At 35.3% G+C, this 18,507-nt stretch overlaps 1 long non-coding RNA gene across 1 annotated transcript; it reads left to right on the forward strand.

The window, feature by feature from the left end:
• The first annotated feature begins 5,107 nt into the window (after positions 1-5,107).
• LOC148783325 (uncharacterized) lies at positions 5,108-5,993 on the forward strand. Its single transcript, XR_016049510.1, has 2 exons — positions 5,108-5,506; positions 5,592-5,993. It is a non-coding gene; the product is annotated as an uncharacterized LOC148783325 (long non-coding RNA).
• Positions 5,994-18,507: the final 12,514 nt, after the last annotated feature.

Here is an 18,507-nt window from a genome sequence, read left to right on the forward strand (position 1 = left end):
TTAAAATTAGAGAGTAACTCTATCATATTTTAGAGAGAGAAAGTACCTAAAACGTTTTAAAAAAATTATCTCAAATGTTAAGTTTTAAAGAGTAACTAATCGCATTTTAGAGATGGAAATTACTTAAAATTTTTGGAGAGTAATTATCTCAAAATCATTGGAGAAACTATCGCAAAGTTTAAGTTTTAGATAGAGACATTATCTTAAAATTTTAGAGAGAGAAATTATATTAAATTTTAGAGAGAGAGCTCTTGAAATTTTTAGAGAGAAACTATCTCAATTTTTTAGGAAGAGAAACATGTTCAAATATTAAGTTTTTGAGATAGGATATTGAAATTTTAAAGAGAAATTATATTAAAATTTTGAGAGAGAGAGACTCCCAAATTTTGAGTTTTAGAGAAGGAATGGTATATTATTTTTTTTTAAAAAAAACTGTATCAAATTTTGTTACCAAACATTGAACATGAAAATGACAGTAAGTAATCAATGAATTTTATATTGGGATTTTCTACAAAGAGGCTATTTATTTTTGTATTATATATTCAAACAAGAGATTTGAAGAATCCATGACAAAAATCCTTGATATTGCAAATCTTTAGGTTTTTTTGGATTTCTAATCTCTAAAATTTATAATTTCCTCCAATCCAAATAAGCCCTAGAAAAATTTCTTGCAACTATAAAGGATTTCAGCTTACCGGATCACCCAGAAATATATGAAATAAGAAAAAATAAAATTGGTTTATGATAGATAAATGAACCTGTTTTTTTTTTGACTTATTCCAAAGCTACCGGTTAAAGATTGGATGCTCAAATCTGATTCAAAGAAGTTGGCTCTTCCTATTTAGAGAGAGAGAGGAGGGGAACTTTGGTTGTTTGATCAATATGGACGACTGGGATATGTCCAGTGGTTTGTAACAAAAATTAAAGGGCACACCGACTGAAAAAAAAAGAAAAAAAAAGAAAAGAGAAAATTACAAAAACCCTATTGACTTTAACTTTTTTTGTATCCTCCCACAATCGGTTTTTTTACGATCAGTTTTTTTGTCGCAACTTTTATCTTAAAATTAATTTTTATCGCAAAGTTTTCGAGTCAAAAAGTCATTTTGGAGGATGGAAATACCCTTGCCTATACATGAAGGTGCCACCTTTCAGTAAGCAATCACCAAAGACTGTCCGACACCTGTCGGACCAAAAACCATACCACATTAACTGGCAGACCACAACAAAAATTTTGCGGCCGCGTGCAACTTATGCCGGACCGACAAATGGCTAGGCCACAACAACAATTTGGCATTTACAAGTGCCGGACCGCAGCAATAATATGCCGAAACACATTTACAATTGCCGGACGGAGGACATTCAACGACCAAGGGGTGGGCATTTTGGTCTTAAGTTATGATCCACAAAGTTTAAGAACATTTCTATTTTACTTGGGAGTTTCGCAATTTTTTTTATAAATTTCTCAGTGTGATGTTTTTTTAGATGATATGTGATTCACCTTTGGAAAGTTCAAAAGGAAAAGCTTTTGACGTTTTAAAGCCCTATATCTACTATCCCTCAAATGGATGGTTCAAAGTCAGTCAAATTAGAACAAGGTAAAAACATATTACCAATCCCCAAAATAGTGAAGGTTGTTTCACTGATTGAAAATTCTCCACATTTGGGGAATTTTTAAGATAGAGATTTCAAAAAAGAATTTTTTTTAATGAAAAGTATATCTACATGTAGACCTTCCCTAAGAAATTTTGGCCTAAGTAGATTAAACAGCAAGCTATTTGGTCATACATTGGAATAATTTGGATAAAATTTAAATTCAAATCACCCAATGTAGGCTCATGAGTTTAATACTGAAAGACAACATTACATTAATGAGCTGACCATTTTATTGGAGAAACTCTCATTTTTTATATTCTTCTCCTCTACCTGGAATTTATTATTCTTAAATATCTAGATAGGAACCTAATATGCCCATGAATTAGCTTTCTTCCTCAGTTTGCTATGTGCCCATTTTGATGTCTCAGGAGGCTGACCAATAACTTAGTTTGTGATATGAATTTTTTAGCTAAACATGACAACTTGATAAAAATTAGTTTTATTATAAATATATTGAACACTAAGAATGATAGAAATATGAATATAAATGAAGAAATAGTTAAGATTGACGGTTAAGTAATACCAAAAAGAGCGCGCTTTCGATATTTTAGATTGATAATCCAAAAAAATAGAGAGATTAGAGATAGGTAGGCGAAGTGGAGATGTACAACTAGAGTTTATGTGCTCGTCGAATACCAATGTTGTTGAAGGGCAAGTTCTATAGGATAATTGTGCGACCAATTTTGCTTTATGGGGCAGAAGACTGGATGATCAAGAAGGAACACAGGATGAATGTCATTGAGATGAATGTGGCATGACAAGAAGAGATAGAATTTGAAATAGATACATTTCGAATAAGCGATAAGATGGGAGAAAGTAGAGTTAGGTAGGCTGGCTAGCCATGGACAATGCAGACCCAATACAATTTCTGTTAGGAGGTGTGAGTTAGTTCAAATGGAAGGCTCAACAAGGGCAAGGCCAAAAAAAATATGGTTGGAAGTAATGAAATAATGTACATGGACTTATGGCCTTACTAAATGTATGACACTTGATAGGGCAGAATGTCAGACTAGAATTTGTGTAGCTGACTCCAAATAATTTGAAAAAAAGCTATGATGACGACAACGATGATATTATAAAAATTCTGAATGACAAAAATAGTTAATGTTTTTATTCTTAATTTGCAATGGTTTCCTTCTTAATTATTGATTTTTGAAATTTTGAGATTAAAAACTATGGACAAGATGACAATGCGTCTCCAAGCTAATCCATGTGTCGCGATAAAACTCCATTGATGCAACCAAGCTGACTCCATCATCTAAGATGTATAGGGATGAGATTGGTGCAAGGATGATTTTGTGGATGTTGGGTTAGGAATGTTTCTCCCATGCGATTTCCATGTTTTGCTCATTAAAGGGCAATTTGGGAATACAAATTATTGAGTTCTTGTAAATAGATAAATACCATGTGAGATAGTCTAGAGATTTTAGTAAACAAAATGATGCAAATAAAAATTGGGTTTTTTTAATTTTTGTTTGTATATATCTAAATTTTAGAAAAGATGCTATTTGCGTTTTTAATTTTTTTTAGGGCTATTACTATCTTTGTTTTAGTTGTACAATTTAAGGGATAAAATATGAAGTTTATTTTTTAAAAAGATTTCGATAGGATTAATGATTGGGTTGGTGAGGATATACTTGGTTTTAGCCGGAGGTTGCATGTTTCTCTTGTTCACTTAGATTGTTAGGATATGTTAGACTTTGGAAATGTAATTCATTCCATGATTTGTGTGGTGTGATAGAGAGATAGGTAGGGGAGCCACGTCACTTTTAGATGGTGTTTACGAAATCTAACGGATAATGAATTAAGAGAGATTCATGTGGTTAGAGAGAGATGGGATGGATAGAGCTTAATTTTTTATTTTCATGTTTTTATTATTTATTATTCTTTGTGATTTGTATTTAGAGGAAAGTTGTCTCTTATGTGTAAAGAGAGTGAGTGGAGAATAAAAAAAAAGTTTAATTTTGTGATAAGATCTTGGGGTGGACTCTCTTGCATACCAAAAAAGAGGGTATTATCTCTCAAACTTTTATTCTTATTTTTATGTTTTTAGTTCATTATTTTTCTCCATGCATAAGTTGATATCAGAGCTTTGAGATCCGTGCTGATCATAAACAAGCAAGTTTTACAAACTCAGCGATTCGGATCAAGAATCGTCGATAGAATCCGGATCCTTCAATATATCAAGATCCGGCTATGTCCCCCCTGAATTGGCCGTCTCACTAATAGAACCGGTCGGTTCAGTTAGAATTGAACCGGCTAGAAATGACTGCTCTATATTGTTTGCCATTTTTGAATTTTTTTTTGAAAGTGGGCAATGGCCAACACATGCTTAAGCATAGGTTAGCATGAGCCATTTCCCACATTTGCATAAGCATATGTCCATATGAGGGCTGCGGATGTAAAATTAGTTAATGTGGAATTTGTTTCTCTACCGCATGAAGTATAGTGAGCTGTATTAAATATTTGGCTTTGGAGTAACTCTCTCTCTCTCCAACCTTGGCGTATCTCTCTCTACTAACAATCTCTCTACAAAGTTTGTTCCATTAATAACTCTGCTAAAATTAATTGCACTAAAACTATCTCTCTATCTCTTTTCTAAGTAGTACAAAGATGCAATTCCACAAAAATTCTCTCTATTTCTCTCTACTAATAACCTCTTCCATTAAATTTGTTGCACATAACTTCTTTCAAAATCAAAACTCTAAAATTAATATAATAATAAAATAAATATCTATTTATTTTATTATCATCATGCATTTTAAACTTTAGTTTAATTATAAAATAAATCTAATAGACAACAAACACTCAATATGAGACACGTTTTCAATATTTAAATATTTTTGACACAATAATGAAAAATCATAATGCAATTGCCACTATTTCTTTTAGAAACCTAAAAAACTAGAATTTTGAGAAATTATAGTGTTTTTATGTAATTTTTTTAAGTCGAAACTAGCCAATTCGCTGATCTGGATCGTTGATCCACCGATCTGACACGATTTTTGGGGTGACCGATCCGGGTCATCAATCCGTTTTTTAAACCTTGCAAACAAATGAAATTGTTATGAAGCATATAAATAAAATATTTGAGCCATTAGATCAATAATTTGAGTGACTAAAAAAAAACTGGATAGAATATATTGGCAAAGTAATACAACAAAGTAATTTGTATTTAAAGGAAAGATGTTACTGCTTTATAAAGAGAGTGATTGGAGAATAAAGAAATAGTTTGATCTTGTGATGAGATATTGAGGTGGACTCCTTTGTAGACCCAGAGAGAAAGTATAATCTCTCAAACTTTTATTTTTATGTTTTTAGTTTATCATTTTTCTCATTTCATTACAAAATCTCATCTCACTTGCAAAGATAATCCTCACATGAGGAGGTTAGGGATTTCTCAAAAGAGAAATTCTCACGTGGGTCCACATAAAAGATGATATAAAATGTAATAAAGGTGGTCAAAGAATTCACCCTTCTTTCTTTTAGAGAGAGAACAAATAAAAAGCCGTATGGGGCTTTGTTCCTCTCTTGGTGTGTTTAACAAAAGTCTCTTTTTATTGGTGGGAACCTCTCCATTGTAGAGAGAAGAAGATGCATTGATCCTTCTTTTGCAGAGAAGAGGAAGAACAGAGAACATTTTCTTTCAGAGAGAGATAGACCTTCAAAAAAGAAAGCCTTTGAAAGAGAGAACCTCAGAGAAAAGAGAAAAAACTCTCTTGAAGAAATCAGAGAGCCCAAGAAAAGTTTACATCTTGGAAGACCTTGTAACCATTAATTTTTATTAATGGATTTGTCTCTTTCTCTAGTAGACGTGACCTGAAAAGGTTAACCACATAAAATCTCAGTGTCAGTAAGTTGTTACTTATTTCATTGCTGTTATTTCCTACTCATACACACACACACTTTTTGATGTATTTTATGTCCCATACATCTAGATTCCGCAGTGCGTATCCGCATTCATGCGAGAGGACTTGACTGGATGAGCCCAATATATTGGTGATCGAGATGTGGTTGATATTGAGGATTGATGTCTTGTATTATGAGGAAATAGATCTACCAAGGTGGAGTAAAAAAGACTACTCCAAAGGGTTTGAGGTCCGAAGGAGTGTTTAGCCAGGTAGATTTGATATATATCTGTATATGGTGTATTTCGGTAATTTGTACCATTTATCCGAGACTCGATATATATTGTTGCGATGAGTTTTTTTTTAGGGTGAAGGGAAAAATACAGATCTCTTTTGTAATCAGAGAAAACAGAGAGGTGTGAGGAAGATAGCTAGTGTAACCCTACTCTCCATTATCAGTAAAGAAGCTCTCATCTCCTGTAGATGTAGATACATTACCGAACCATGTATATATTTGTGTTGTGGTTGGTTGTTTCTTTCTTTTGTGTTTGTTTTTTCTTTTTTGTTTTCGTGGATTGCTTTTCATTTCCACAGTTGAGGGTGACAGGGGGGATCATTTTGCTTGAGGAGGTACCTCTAGTTTGTGACCCATAGCTTAACACCTGGAGCCACTGATAATGTTGGGAAAAGAGTTTGCTTTTGAGGATGTTGTAATGTGTTCTATAATGATGCACCCATCTCTTGGGCTTCATATTACGTCTTAAGCAAACATATGAACGATGGGCCAAAACCCTCAACACAGGATACTACGTTGGTTCAAAGGAAAGTGAACATGATCCAAATGTTCCATTCTTGTTCAAAATCAAGGGAAGAATTTAAAACTGTGTTTAGGGTGCCTAGGTGGATATAAATAAGTAGGTTGTAACTAAATTTGAAGAGCACTAGGGTTGTTTATTGGTCGGGACTAGCCCGCGGGCTCTCAAGCTAGACATTGTTTCTGGTTTGGGCCGATGTTTTGGCCCACGGGACAGGCTTGATAGGCCCAAAATATTTTTGGTCTGGGCTTGCTCTAGCATTAACTTAGGCAGGTCCCAGCCCAAAAGATTTCACACAAATTAAATTTTTATTTCCATATTTATATAAGGCCCAAATAGTTGTTTTGGGTTGGTTCAGGCTTAATCCCAACCTGAAACTAAAAATCTGAGCCTAGGCCGACCTAACATAATTTTGTGCCTGGCTCGGAAGAGCACTCTCATAAATTCACATAGCCTTTGAAAGTACAGCACTTGTGAGCACATTAACAAATCCTATTGGCAGTAAAGAATCGAATCAAGGTGCTAGTTTCTAAAAGGCTAAGGGTATAAAGAATACTGCAGATATTATTCAGCATGTTGGCAAGACAGAGAGTATGGGGAGCACTGGAATAAACATGAAAAACTTGATCAATAGTGGTTGCAGGAATACAAGTGTTAAGGGGAGAGATGGAGCGACTCTTATCGCTTAATTTTTTAAGTGGTTGGAGAGGAACTCATGGTCCTACATATTGCAGCCAGATGAAGATACCTGTGCATGTGTTTTCGATTGAAGCTCCATTTGACGATTTTTTTACAAGTACTTATATGGGGTGTGAGGTTTTATTAAAACTTGTGTACAAATGTTGTGACAAACTTCTAGAACAATAGGGTTTTGGCTTTATTTTACATATTAGAAAATGTTCAATTTTATCTCCATCTTCCTAAATTAGGAGTATGTCTTTCTCTCTCTCGAAAATAAAATAGAAGAGGATGGAGGAGTTGGAGGAAGGGGAGATCTATGAAGGTATTGGTTGTACTGGGTTGAGATGCTCTTGTTTGTCTGTCGATTCATCTTTGATATTGGGTTTGCTTTCTAACATGAAACTGGTGGTGGTGGGTTCTTTCGGACTACCTTCTAATGACACCTTTGGTTTGGGACATTGGGCAAAACGGGGATGGAGCTTATCTTATGCTCCTGAGGTGAAAGTCATGGGTGTAAACAAGGTGGCCTTTTTACTTAAGAAGGAGGAGGATGTTCGTAGTGCTCTTCACCACATATTTCCTAGGGTAAGAGGCATATTACTTGCTTTGGTTCTTTTGGCCCGAATGGCTCATGATTTCTTTGCTCAAAGAGAAATCATGTGGGTCTCTTTTAGGGGGCATTCCTTTCCATGCTTAGAATATGAAGATTATCCAAAGGATTGCTAATTGTTGTGGGTACTATTGTATTCTTGATAGGGACTCTTTTCTAGGGAAGGATTACATGTCTATTAGAGTTAAGATTTGGAGGCTTATTGGTTTAGATATTCCTGAGGTCATTCGCTTGCAATTGGCTGAACAGTCTTTCATGATTTCAGTCAAGTGTGATGCTGTTGCCAAGGCTTTTAAGGTTGTGGAAGCAATTATTAAGGTTGACAATCGTGAGAATTGACATGTTGTTGCACTTTAGAAAAGTATGTTTCAGGCACCAGAGGTTTTAGATTCTCTGCCTATAAAGGCTCGGAAACCGTAGTGGAGGAAGATAAAAAAAATTCCATAACAGCAATCTTGGACGGCAAAAGGTGTTTCAAAATTTTCAAATTTGCAAGAGATGGATTCCGAAGGGAAGGTTTCCAGCTTTAGTTATGGGATTTCTGCGTCTGCGTATTCAACGGAGGATTTGTTGAAGGATGGTAGGAACGGGTCGCTTGTCGATCCGTTATTAAAGAAACCGATGAAGCACGAGTTGAGGGCTTCTTTTCCTCGATGTGACTTACCTCTTATGGAGGTTGTCCATCATGCCTTGAATGGTCCGGCGAACACCCCCTCTATCAAAATCTAGCTAATGTAGAAAAGTTTTGGGTATTTTGGGAGTCACCCATGTGTTAATGATGGAGGATCTTGAAACGAGACCAATTCATCTTACGTGGCGGGACGTTTTCTTAATCCTGTGCCCACGTTTGGAAAGGAACCTTTCTTGGAGGTGAAGGATAATATGGTGGTCCTGAAAAAACCCATTATTAGTAGATGCGAAGGTAAGCAGTTTTCAAGAGATTCTTTAAGGGATATGTTACCAAATTCTTTGGTGGACCCTATCTGTAATTTTAAGGTCAACTTTGTTCCCATGGACCTTTGGGTCCACCAAATTGTTTCCCATTCTGAGAAGAAAAATGATAATATGTTTGAAAAATGAAGATATGGTGGAGCTAAGGATCGGGGAAGAGGTCGTGGTAATATACCTCCTTTATGTTGTGATCATTGTAAAGGAATTGGTCATCTAGTTTATCGATGTTGGGAAAAACATTCTCACCTGAGACCTAAGAGAAATAGAATGGGTGAACCTTCATCGGCTCAGACTGTAGATACTCGGATCTCTATAGATAAACTGGCTCAAATCTTTCAACATTTTACAAAAAATGGCTCATCTTCTACACATAATCTTCTTCGTGAGTTAGATAACTGTTGCGCTCTCGAATCCTTTTTTCCCTCTAATAATGATAGTTAGATTATTGATTCAGGGGCTACAAATCATATGACTGGAAATAAGAATTCTTTATCTGTTTATCAAGATGTGTTTGATAAAGCCCCTGTATCAATTGCAAATGGTTCACTCATCCCCGTTAAAGGAATAGGAATAACAAATTTTTTTTCAAAAAATGCCAATTTTGATGTCCTTTTTATGCCATCATTCCATTCAAACCTTATTTCCGCCAGTAAACTAACTCAAAGCTTGAACTGCAATGTTATTCTTTCTCCTTCTACTATTTCATTTCAAGATCGGGTCACGGGGAATATGATTGGTGAAGGGAGATTGTCTCGAGGACTTTATTATGTTGATAAGAAGAATAAGGCCTTGGTTGCCAATAGTGAAGACTTGAACAAGATTTGGCATTCTAGACTTGGTCATCCTGCCAAAAAATCTTTACTTTATTTAAAACCTGAATTATCCATTGACTCTTATAATTATGATGTGTGTCATTTCTCAAAGCAACCAAGACTCCCCTTTCAGTCTTTAGGAAATAAGGCTGAATTTTTTTTTGACTTGATTCATTCTGATGTGTGGGGGCTTGCTCCGGTTGAGTCCTATAATGGACTGAGGTATTTTATGGCTTTCATTGATGATTTCTCTAGGATGACTTGAATATATTTGCTTAAATTCAAAAGTGAAGTCTTCGGAAAATTTAAGGAATTTTCAAATCTAGTTAAAACCCAAGCAAGGTCCTTGGGAATAAGTTTCCCATTGAAATTCTAAAGGGAAAGAAACATGATTCATTTACGTATATTTGGATGAATTTGATTTGTTCACAATAATTCTCAAAGAAGAGATCAATTGGATCCTTGGGCTTTTAAATGTGTTTTCATGGGGTATTCCTCAATAAAAATGTTTTGTGATAATCGTTCTGCTATTCATATTGTTACTAATGCTGTTTTTCATGAGAGAACCAAACACGTTGAAGTCGATTACATTTTGTATGTGAAAAAGCTCAAGATAAATAATTAGCACCTCTTATATTCAAGTGAAGACCTGCTTGCCGACATATTTACAAGGCAGTCTCAAAGTCACGATTCCAACAAATTCTGTCTAAGTTGGGCTCGATTGATATCTTCGCACCAACTTGAGGGGGAATGTTGAAAATGTGTTGCCACCGCGTCACCATCGCATTGCCAATTTGTCCTACCGTGGTTTACTTGTTGGTGGTTTTTTATTTTTGAAAGGATAACATATATCATGGGATGTGATAGATTTTTATGAGATGTAACTGTTGCTCCCTTCTTCTATATATTATTTGTCTTGAGCCTGTGTATTTTTCCCATGACATAAAACGATACAGTGCTGACGGTGGAAGTAGGCCATTGCCGAACCGCATAAATCTTGTCTCTTTCTGTGCATGTGATTTTCTCTTTTTCTAATGTGGTATCAAAGCAGGTTTCACGCTAATGATTGCCGAAAAGTTTTTCTACCGAGTTCCTATCTCTTGTGTTACCTTGGGGTAATCTTGTTTTCTCGGATCATCGTGTACCCTTCTTGAAAATTTCAGTAGGAGCAGATATTGGATGATTTACCACAGCTGCCGGATTCTATGATACATCAATATCTACCTTGCTCGTTTCACCTTTTGCCTAAATCTCGCAATATAGGGAAGTACCTCCAAATCAACGTGCACTTCTGCTACTACCTACAGGAACCGCGGCGAAATTTTTTTTTTCACTCCTTTGTTTTCTCAAACTTTCTCTCTTTCTCTCTAGTGCTCGATCGGGGGACGCGCTGGAGATCGATGGTCGGAGGTGTCTCTAAAAAAAAATGCTCGAGAGAGAAAGTCTTCATTTTTTACAAAAGGAACTCTGGTATCTGATAACAAGGCTTTTTTGTGAAGTCCATGATTATCAGGTACAAGGGATTTGTTCTTGACTCTTTCACAAAAGGTAAAGAGGTGGTCCTTAAGACAATATTATTTCAAGGTGGTTGCTTCTTCCATCGACTTGGGTATTCATTTTTCTGGTACCCTATCTTGCTTCTTGGGCTTTGAGAGCCTATTATTCAATCTGTGCTCCTGCTCAAGTCTGTTTCCTTCTTTTTGGGTTTGGTCTTCTTATTTTTTGTTCAATTTTTTTTTTTTTTAAATTATAGAAGATATTGTGAATATGAAACTTAAACCTAAAACCATTATCTCTACCAAAGAATTGTGGGACTCGGGAAAAGAAGTTATGGATAAGATAACAATCACTTTCGTGTTTATGAGTTAAAGCAAGAAATTTCTAAAATCAAACAAGGAGATAAAACTATTACTAAATATCTTGTTCTATTCAAAACATTATGGGATGAATTAATTTCTTATTCACCCATAACAACTGATCTGAAGACCTTTCAAAAGCGTGTTGAACAAGACAAAATATTTTCATTCCTTTTTGATTTGAAACCTGAGTATGAGAATCTTAGAAGTCAGATTTTGATGAACACTGAACTCCCAACAGTTACAAATGTTTGTTCTACTATTCATTGGGAAGAACCCAAACAAAGGTTATGAATGTTAAAATAAAGTCTGAATATCAAAGAAGTGAAAATCTATCTTTGTTACTGCTAAGGAGAATACTGAGAAGAAAAATGATAATATGTTTGAAAAACAAGGATATGGTGGAGCTAGGGGTCATGGAAGAGGTCATGGTAATAGACCTCCTATATGTTGTGATCATTGTAAAGGAATTGGTCATCTGGCTGATAGATATTAGGAAAAGCAACCTCACCTAAGACCCAATAGAAATTGAATGGGTGAACCTTCATCAGTTCAAACAACTGATACTCAGATCTCTATGGATAAACTGGTTTAATTCTTTCAACATTTTATAAAAAATGACTTTTCTTCCACACAGGATCTTCCGCGTGAGTCAGGTAACTCTTGCGCTCTCCAATGCCTTTTTCCCTCTAATAATAATAGTTGAATTATTGATTCAGGGGCTACAGATCATATGATTGAAAATAAGAATTCTTTGTCTACTTTTCAAGATGTGTTTGATAAAGCCCCTGTATCAATTGCGAATGGTTCACTCATCCCCGTTAAAGGAATATGTAGAACTAAGTTTTTTTTTCAAAAAATGCCAATTGTGATGTCCTTTTTATGCCCTCATTCGCTTCAAACCTTCTTTCCGTCAGTAAACTAACTCAAAGCTTGAACTGCAATATTATTTTTTCATCTTCTACTGTTTCATTTCAGGATCGGGTCACGAGGAAGAAGATTGGTGAAGGGAGATTGTCTCGAGGACTTTATTATATTGATCAGAAGAATAAGGCCTTGGTTGCCAATAATGAAGACTTGAGTAAGATTTAGCATTCCAGACTTGGTCATCTTGCAAGTAAATCTTTACTTTATTTATAACCTGAATTATCCATTGACTCTTATAATTATGATGTGTGTCATTTGTCAAAACAGCCATGACTTCCCTTACAGTCTTCAGGAAATAATACTGAATTTTTTTGTCTTGATTCATTATGATGTGTGGGCGAAAATAAGGCAGAAATAAGGAAATAAGGCCTTCTCAGGTTGAGTCCTATATTGGATTGAGGTATTTTTGCCCTTCATTGATGATTTCTCTAGAATGACCTGAATATATTTGCTTAAATTCAAGAGTGAAGTCTTTGGAAAATTTAAGGAATTTTCAAATCTAGTTAAAACCCAATATAATGCCAAGATCAAAATTCTACGTTCGGATAATGGATCCGAATATACAAATAAATATTTTTCTGAATATCTCACGGATCAAAGCATTGTAAATCAGACATCTTGTGTCTCTATGCCCCAACAGAATGAGGTGTCTGAAAGGAAAAATAGACACTTGCTTGAAGTTGCTTGATCTATTATGTTAAAAAAAAAATGTCCCAATTTTTTTTTGGTCGGAAGCTGTTCTTACTGGTTGTTATTTGATTAATAGGCTACCATGCAAGGTCCTTGGGAATAAGCATCCTATTGAAATTCTAAAGGGAAAGAAAAGTGATTCATTTACGTATATTTGGATGTGTTTGCTTTGTTTACAATAGATCCTCGGGCTTTTAAATGTGTTTTCATGGGGTACTCCTCAACAAAAAAGATATATAAATGTTATGACTTCAAAAATAAGAAATATAATATTTCTCGAGATGTAACATTCTATGAAAATGATTTCTCTTTCAAAAATTTCAAATCAACCAATTTTGAAAAAAGGAACCAGGGGGAGTATTCTTGAATGTTTCCTATAATAAATGGTAGAAACACACAAATCATCCAAAAAGATTAGGACAAACACGAAAATAATGTTGACATGGATCTTGTTAAAGAACATGGAAAATCAGGTGATCATGAACAAGAAGAACCCCATGGCTCTGTCCCCTGATGCTATTCATTCTCCTGATTTTCTATCCTTACGCAGGTGTGATCGTGTTTCTAGTCCTCCTTCACATTTGAAAAACTTTTTTACTTATTATGGTGGTTCATATCACATTCAAAACTATTTATCTTATTACAATGTGTCCAAATCTTATTTTGCTTTTTTTTTTCACACATTTATGAAAAAGTTGAGTCCACATCTTTTCATGACGCTCATTCCCAAGTTGTGTGAAGGATAGCCATAAAAGAAGAACTACTTGCTTTGGACAAAAATCACACGTGGGATATTGTCCAATTACTAGTTGGGAAAGAATCATGTTGGATGTAAGTGGATCTACAAGATCAAGTATAATAGTGATGCATCAATTAAACGATACAAAGGTTGGTTGCCAAAGGGTTCACCCAAACCTATGGGATTGATTATAAGGAGACTTTTGCTCCTGTTGCCTAAATGGGAACCATTCGAATCCTATCTGTTGCCATTAACCATGGTTAGAATCTTTATCAAATAGATGTTAAAGATGCCTTCCTACATGGGGACCTAGAAGAAGATGTCTACATGAATCTTCCTTCAAGACATTCCATAGAAAGAAAGCCTAGAATTGTATGCAAATTAAAAAGGGCTGTATATGAATTAAAACAATCTCCTCGGGCTTGGCATGCTAAGTTGAGTGATGCTCTATTTAAAGTAGGATTTAAGAGAAACTCCGCTGGCTCCTCCATGTTTGTAAAGATAAATTTGAAGGGAGTTATTATTGTGTTGATTTATGTTGATGACATTGTTATCATGGGAAGTGATGAAAAAGGAATTTCGAACTTAAAGGTTTACTTTCACAAAAAAATTAATATTAAAGATCTAGAAAAATTAAAATATTTGCTAAGGATTGAAGTTGCCTATTCTAAAGAGGGAATATTTTTGTCTCAACGAAAGTATGCCTTGAACTTATTAACAAAAACTGAAAAATTAGGAGCAAAAGCAGTTGAAACTCCCCTTGAGATAAACAATAAGATTAATTCCTTCTATGGAGAATCCCTTGAAGATATTGTAAGATATCAAAGATTGGTAGGCAGACTAATATATCTGACTATAACTCGATGTCATGCTGTAAGAGTTGTCATCCAATATATGTATGCTCCTAAAACAACTCACCTTGAAGTCGTTGAAAGAATTCTAAGATATTTAAAGGGTTCTCCTGGAAGAGAAATTTGGATGAAAAATAATTCACATGTCAATATTATGGGATATACTGATGCAGATTGGGCTGGAATCAAGATGATAGAAAGTCTACAATAGGCTATTGTATGATGGTACGAGGTAATCTTGTAACTTGGAAAAGTAAAAAGTAGTATGTGGTTGTCAGATCAAGTGTGGAATCTGAATATTGAGCTATGACATTTGGAACTAGTGAAATTGTCTGGATAAAGTCTCTTCTTCAAGACATGGGATTTCAAACTGAATAACCAATTGAAATACTTTGTGATAATCGTTCTGCTATTCATATTGCTACTAATTTTGTTTTTCATGAGAGAACCAAACACATTGAAGTCGATTGCCATTTTGTACGCAAAAAGGTTCAAGATAAAATAATCAGCACCCCTTATGTTCGAAGTAAAGACCTGCTTGTCTACATATTAACAAAGGCGGTCTCAAAGTCAAGGTTCCAGCAAATTCTTTTCAAGTTGGGCTCTATTGATATTTTCACACCAACTTGAAGGGAAGTGTTGAAAACGTGTTGCCACCGTGTCGCCACCACATTGCCAATTTGTCCTACCGTGGTTTACTTGTTGGTGAATTTTATTTTTGGAAGGTTAACATATATCATGAGATATGATAGATTTTTATGGGATGTAATTGTTGCTCCCTTCTTCTATGTATTATCTGTCTTAAGCTTGTGTATTTTTCACATGACAGAATAAAGGATACAATGCTTACTGTGGACAAAAGCCATTGTCGAACCACGTAAATCTTGTCTCTTTTTATGCATGTGATTTTCTATTTTTCTAGTAGTGATAAATGAACAAAAAAGAAGCAAGAACTTCCTCGGTCAATGATAGAACGTTGTGGGAGTTTGCAAGTTACTTTTCAGCCTGTATATAAGGAGGCAAATGATATTTGCTGATAACCTTGTCAAGAGAGGAGTGGATTTACAGTTCATTTCAGTATCAGATGTATTGCTTGTATGAGACTATTGTACTCATTTCTTAATCAATAAAATTCAGCACCCTTGTCAAAAAAAAGATAAAAAAAGAAGGTATACATGTCGGGAAATGGAACTTCAATTTGTACATTTATACAGGGAAAAAAATCAGTTATACAGGGACAAAAATCAGTTATTGATCCATTGGCTAAAGAAGGCGTGAGTGCTCTATTGTGTAAGGTTTTATGTCGTATGGATGCATAACTACATGTTATTGATATAAGGGGTGGGTTTTGTATTGGGTGTATGGATTGCTGTGTACAATGTACTGTAATTACTTTTCTGATATTATTGTGAATAGTATGCAATAAAATTCTGTAATCCGTTTTTCCTGAAAAAAAAAGTAAAAAAGAAGCAAATCATAATGGCTTCAGTTTCCATGCAAGGAGCAACCTATTAAGTACTTCTGGCGATGTGTCGTGATGAGACTCAAAAACTTGTCCAGGGTTTTTAGGTCTTGTCCTCTTTTAGCATTCTCTCGTCACTTGGATAGCCTAATCAATTATTTGCTTTATACTTCAAGGTGGGAGGTCCATGCATTACAAGGTCAGTTGTGTCTCACCAATAGCCTAATCAATTATTTGTTTTATACTTCAAGATGGGAGGTCCATGCATTACAAGGTCAGTCGTGTCTCAACCAATTGGCCTAACCCTGGAACTATAGCACAAATAAATCATTTTTAAGGACATAGTTATCAAGACCAGACCACACCGGTGGTTTCACTAGTTGGACTATCGATGAATTACTTGGTCGGTTTGGTCTAAGATAAAAACCGAGTTTGGATGAGAACCGATCAAAACCAATACTTGACGGGTCAGACCAGCCGTTTATAACCGATTTGACCAGCTAAATAAAGTTTGAAATTTTTTTAATACATTTTATATTTCTAGACCATTATATCAAATTTTCTTTCATTATTTTTTTAAAAATCGGTCTATTAGGTTAGATCAATGGTTAGACCTATTTTAACTAGACTAAAGCTCTCACTAGTTTAGTGGCCACTTCGATCCTTATAACCCTGCTTAAGAAGGCTTAATCTTCATCCTCCTATATGGTTTGACACATTTATTTCTGGGCATGTGTTCTTGTATACATGCAATTTTCTCTCTTGGCTTCCTTAAATCTCTTTGGGCGTTTGTCTTCTCTCTTGGCATCATCATAATTGAGGAACGTCATCCGTGTGTGCCTCCACAACTGGTATCCACCTAGTCATTTCATTTACATCACTTTGGAGTACGGATAAAGCCTTCTTGGCCATACAAATCCAGACACTCTTCACAATCCATCCATTGAGTGGGCAGAGCCAAACATTTATCACCATTGATTTATATGGTCATGTGGTTCACAATTTACTCGCTCTTAATGAAAGGGGGTAGTGATTTTAGAGGCACGATATGGGAGAAATAGGGCGTGCAACATTAGATTCAACACAGAAAAACACTGATTACATGCATGCCAATGCGCACACATGCCCACCTAAAATTAACCCAAGAATTTTGTTGTATCATTTTGATCTTTATTATGGCCTGTGTTCTAAAATTCCCAGTCCTGATAGGGCTATTCCTAAACTCACGAAACTTGATCAAGATGAAGAATTTTTTATTACGTTATACCCTAACTAGACCTAGTTAAAAAGGGCATAACTAAAACAAGCAAAGTGGCATGAAAGCCCGCGAGAAACACTACTAGAACGCAAACCAAATTTTTTCTAGTCATCATTGCTAGGGCTCTTTTCTTATCTGAACCACAGTCATCAACACCGGAACGAATTGGTGGCTTGATATATTGGATCGTCAACTGGTTTTTCGCCCGGTTTGATCCAAGGTAAAAATGGAGTTCATTTGAAAACTGGTTAAAATCAATGTTGGCTTGGCTTTGATCAGTCGGACGAACATATAGTAACCGGTTCAACTAGATAAATAAAGTTGAGAAATATTTTTAATATATTTTGTATTTCTAAACTATTATATCAAACTTTATTTCCTTTTCTCTAAAAATAACTCTAACAGTTCGCAACAGTTGGATCAATTTTGACTGGACTAAAGACCTCATTGGTTCGACCAATGGTTGGATCGGTTTTGACCGGACCAAAGCCCTTACCGGTTCCGTGACCATTCCGATCTTGATAACACTAATCTCAACGCTAATTTCTCAAAAAATGTAATTTCTCTTGTTCGTTCCTCTTAAAAAGAAAAAGTAATTTCAAAATTTTTGCTATTTTTGCTACCCTACTTATTTCCGCATTACTCTATTCCTCCCTTTTTCCTTATACCCTACTTTAATAGCCATTCTCCACTTAAAATAATGCTTCTGTCTCATCCATGAAATTTGATCTCACCCAATTTCATAATCTAGGGCACTTCAATGTACAATTACTTATTGGACACCCAGATAGATCCTCTCTAACCCCCAAAATATCTCCAGTGATTCTGTAGTAACTGGAGATGGGTCCTCACTTCCAACCACTCATGTAGAAAATGTCCTTGCAAATTCCTCCATGGGTCTTGTTTTTCTAAGTACTGTCTTTTTGGTCCCCCAAAATCAACCACAACCTTATTTGGATATCTCATTTAGACTCAAGAAAATAATTCAAATTTGATGTTTTTATGTCTTTTATTCTCTTGAAGGATCCGATGTCAAGGTTGATTGAGGGGATCGGCAAGGATGTTTATGTGCCATGGAAGATCAATCAAGAAGCTTCTACTATTACTGTCTTCGTTCCAAGTAAATAATGATATCAATGTTTGGCATCACCATCTAGGGCTTTGTAGCCATGAGTCAGTCTATAAATTATGCAAAGAGGGTTTGGTTCCTTCATTGTTTAAGAGTCAAACTTCGTTCATTTGTTGTGTTGGGAAGAGGCACATTCCCATCAATGTAAATTAAAGAGAACAAAAATATTATTTATAGGGCGTTAAAAATTAACCAAAACACCAAGATTTGTGTGGAAAACCTTTA

This window comes from Amborella trichopoda, chromosome 2 (assembly GCF_054954075.1).
Source record: "Amborella trichopoda isolate Santa Cruz 75 chromosome 2, AtrichopodaSantaCruz75HAP2 v2.0, whole genome shotgun sequence".
Taxonomy (NCBI): Eukaryota; Viridiplantae; Streptophyta; class Magnoliopsida; order Amborellales; family Amborellaceae; genus Amborella; species Amborella trichopoda.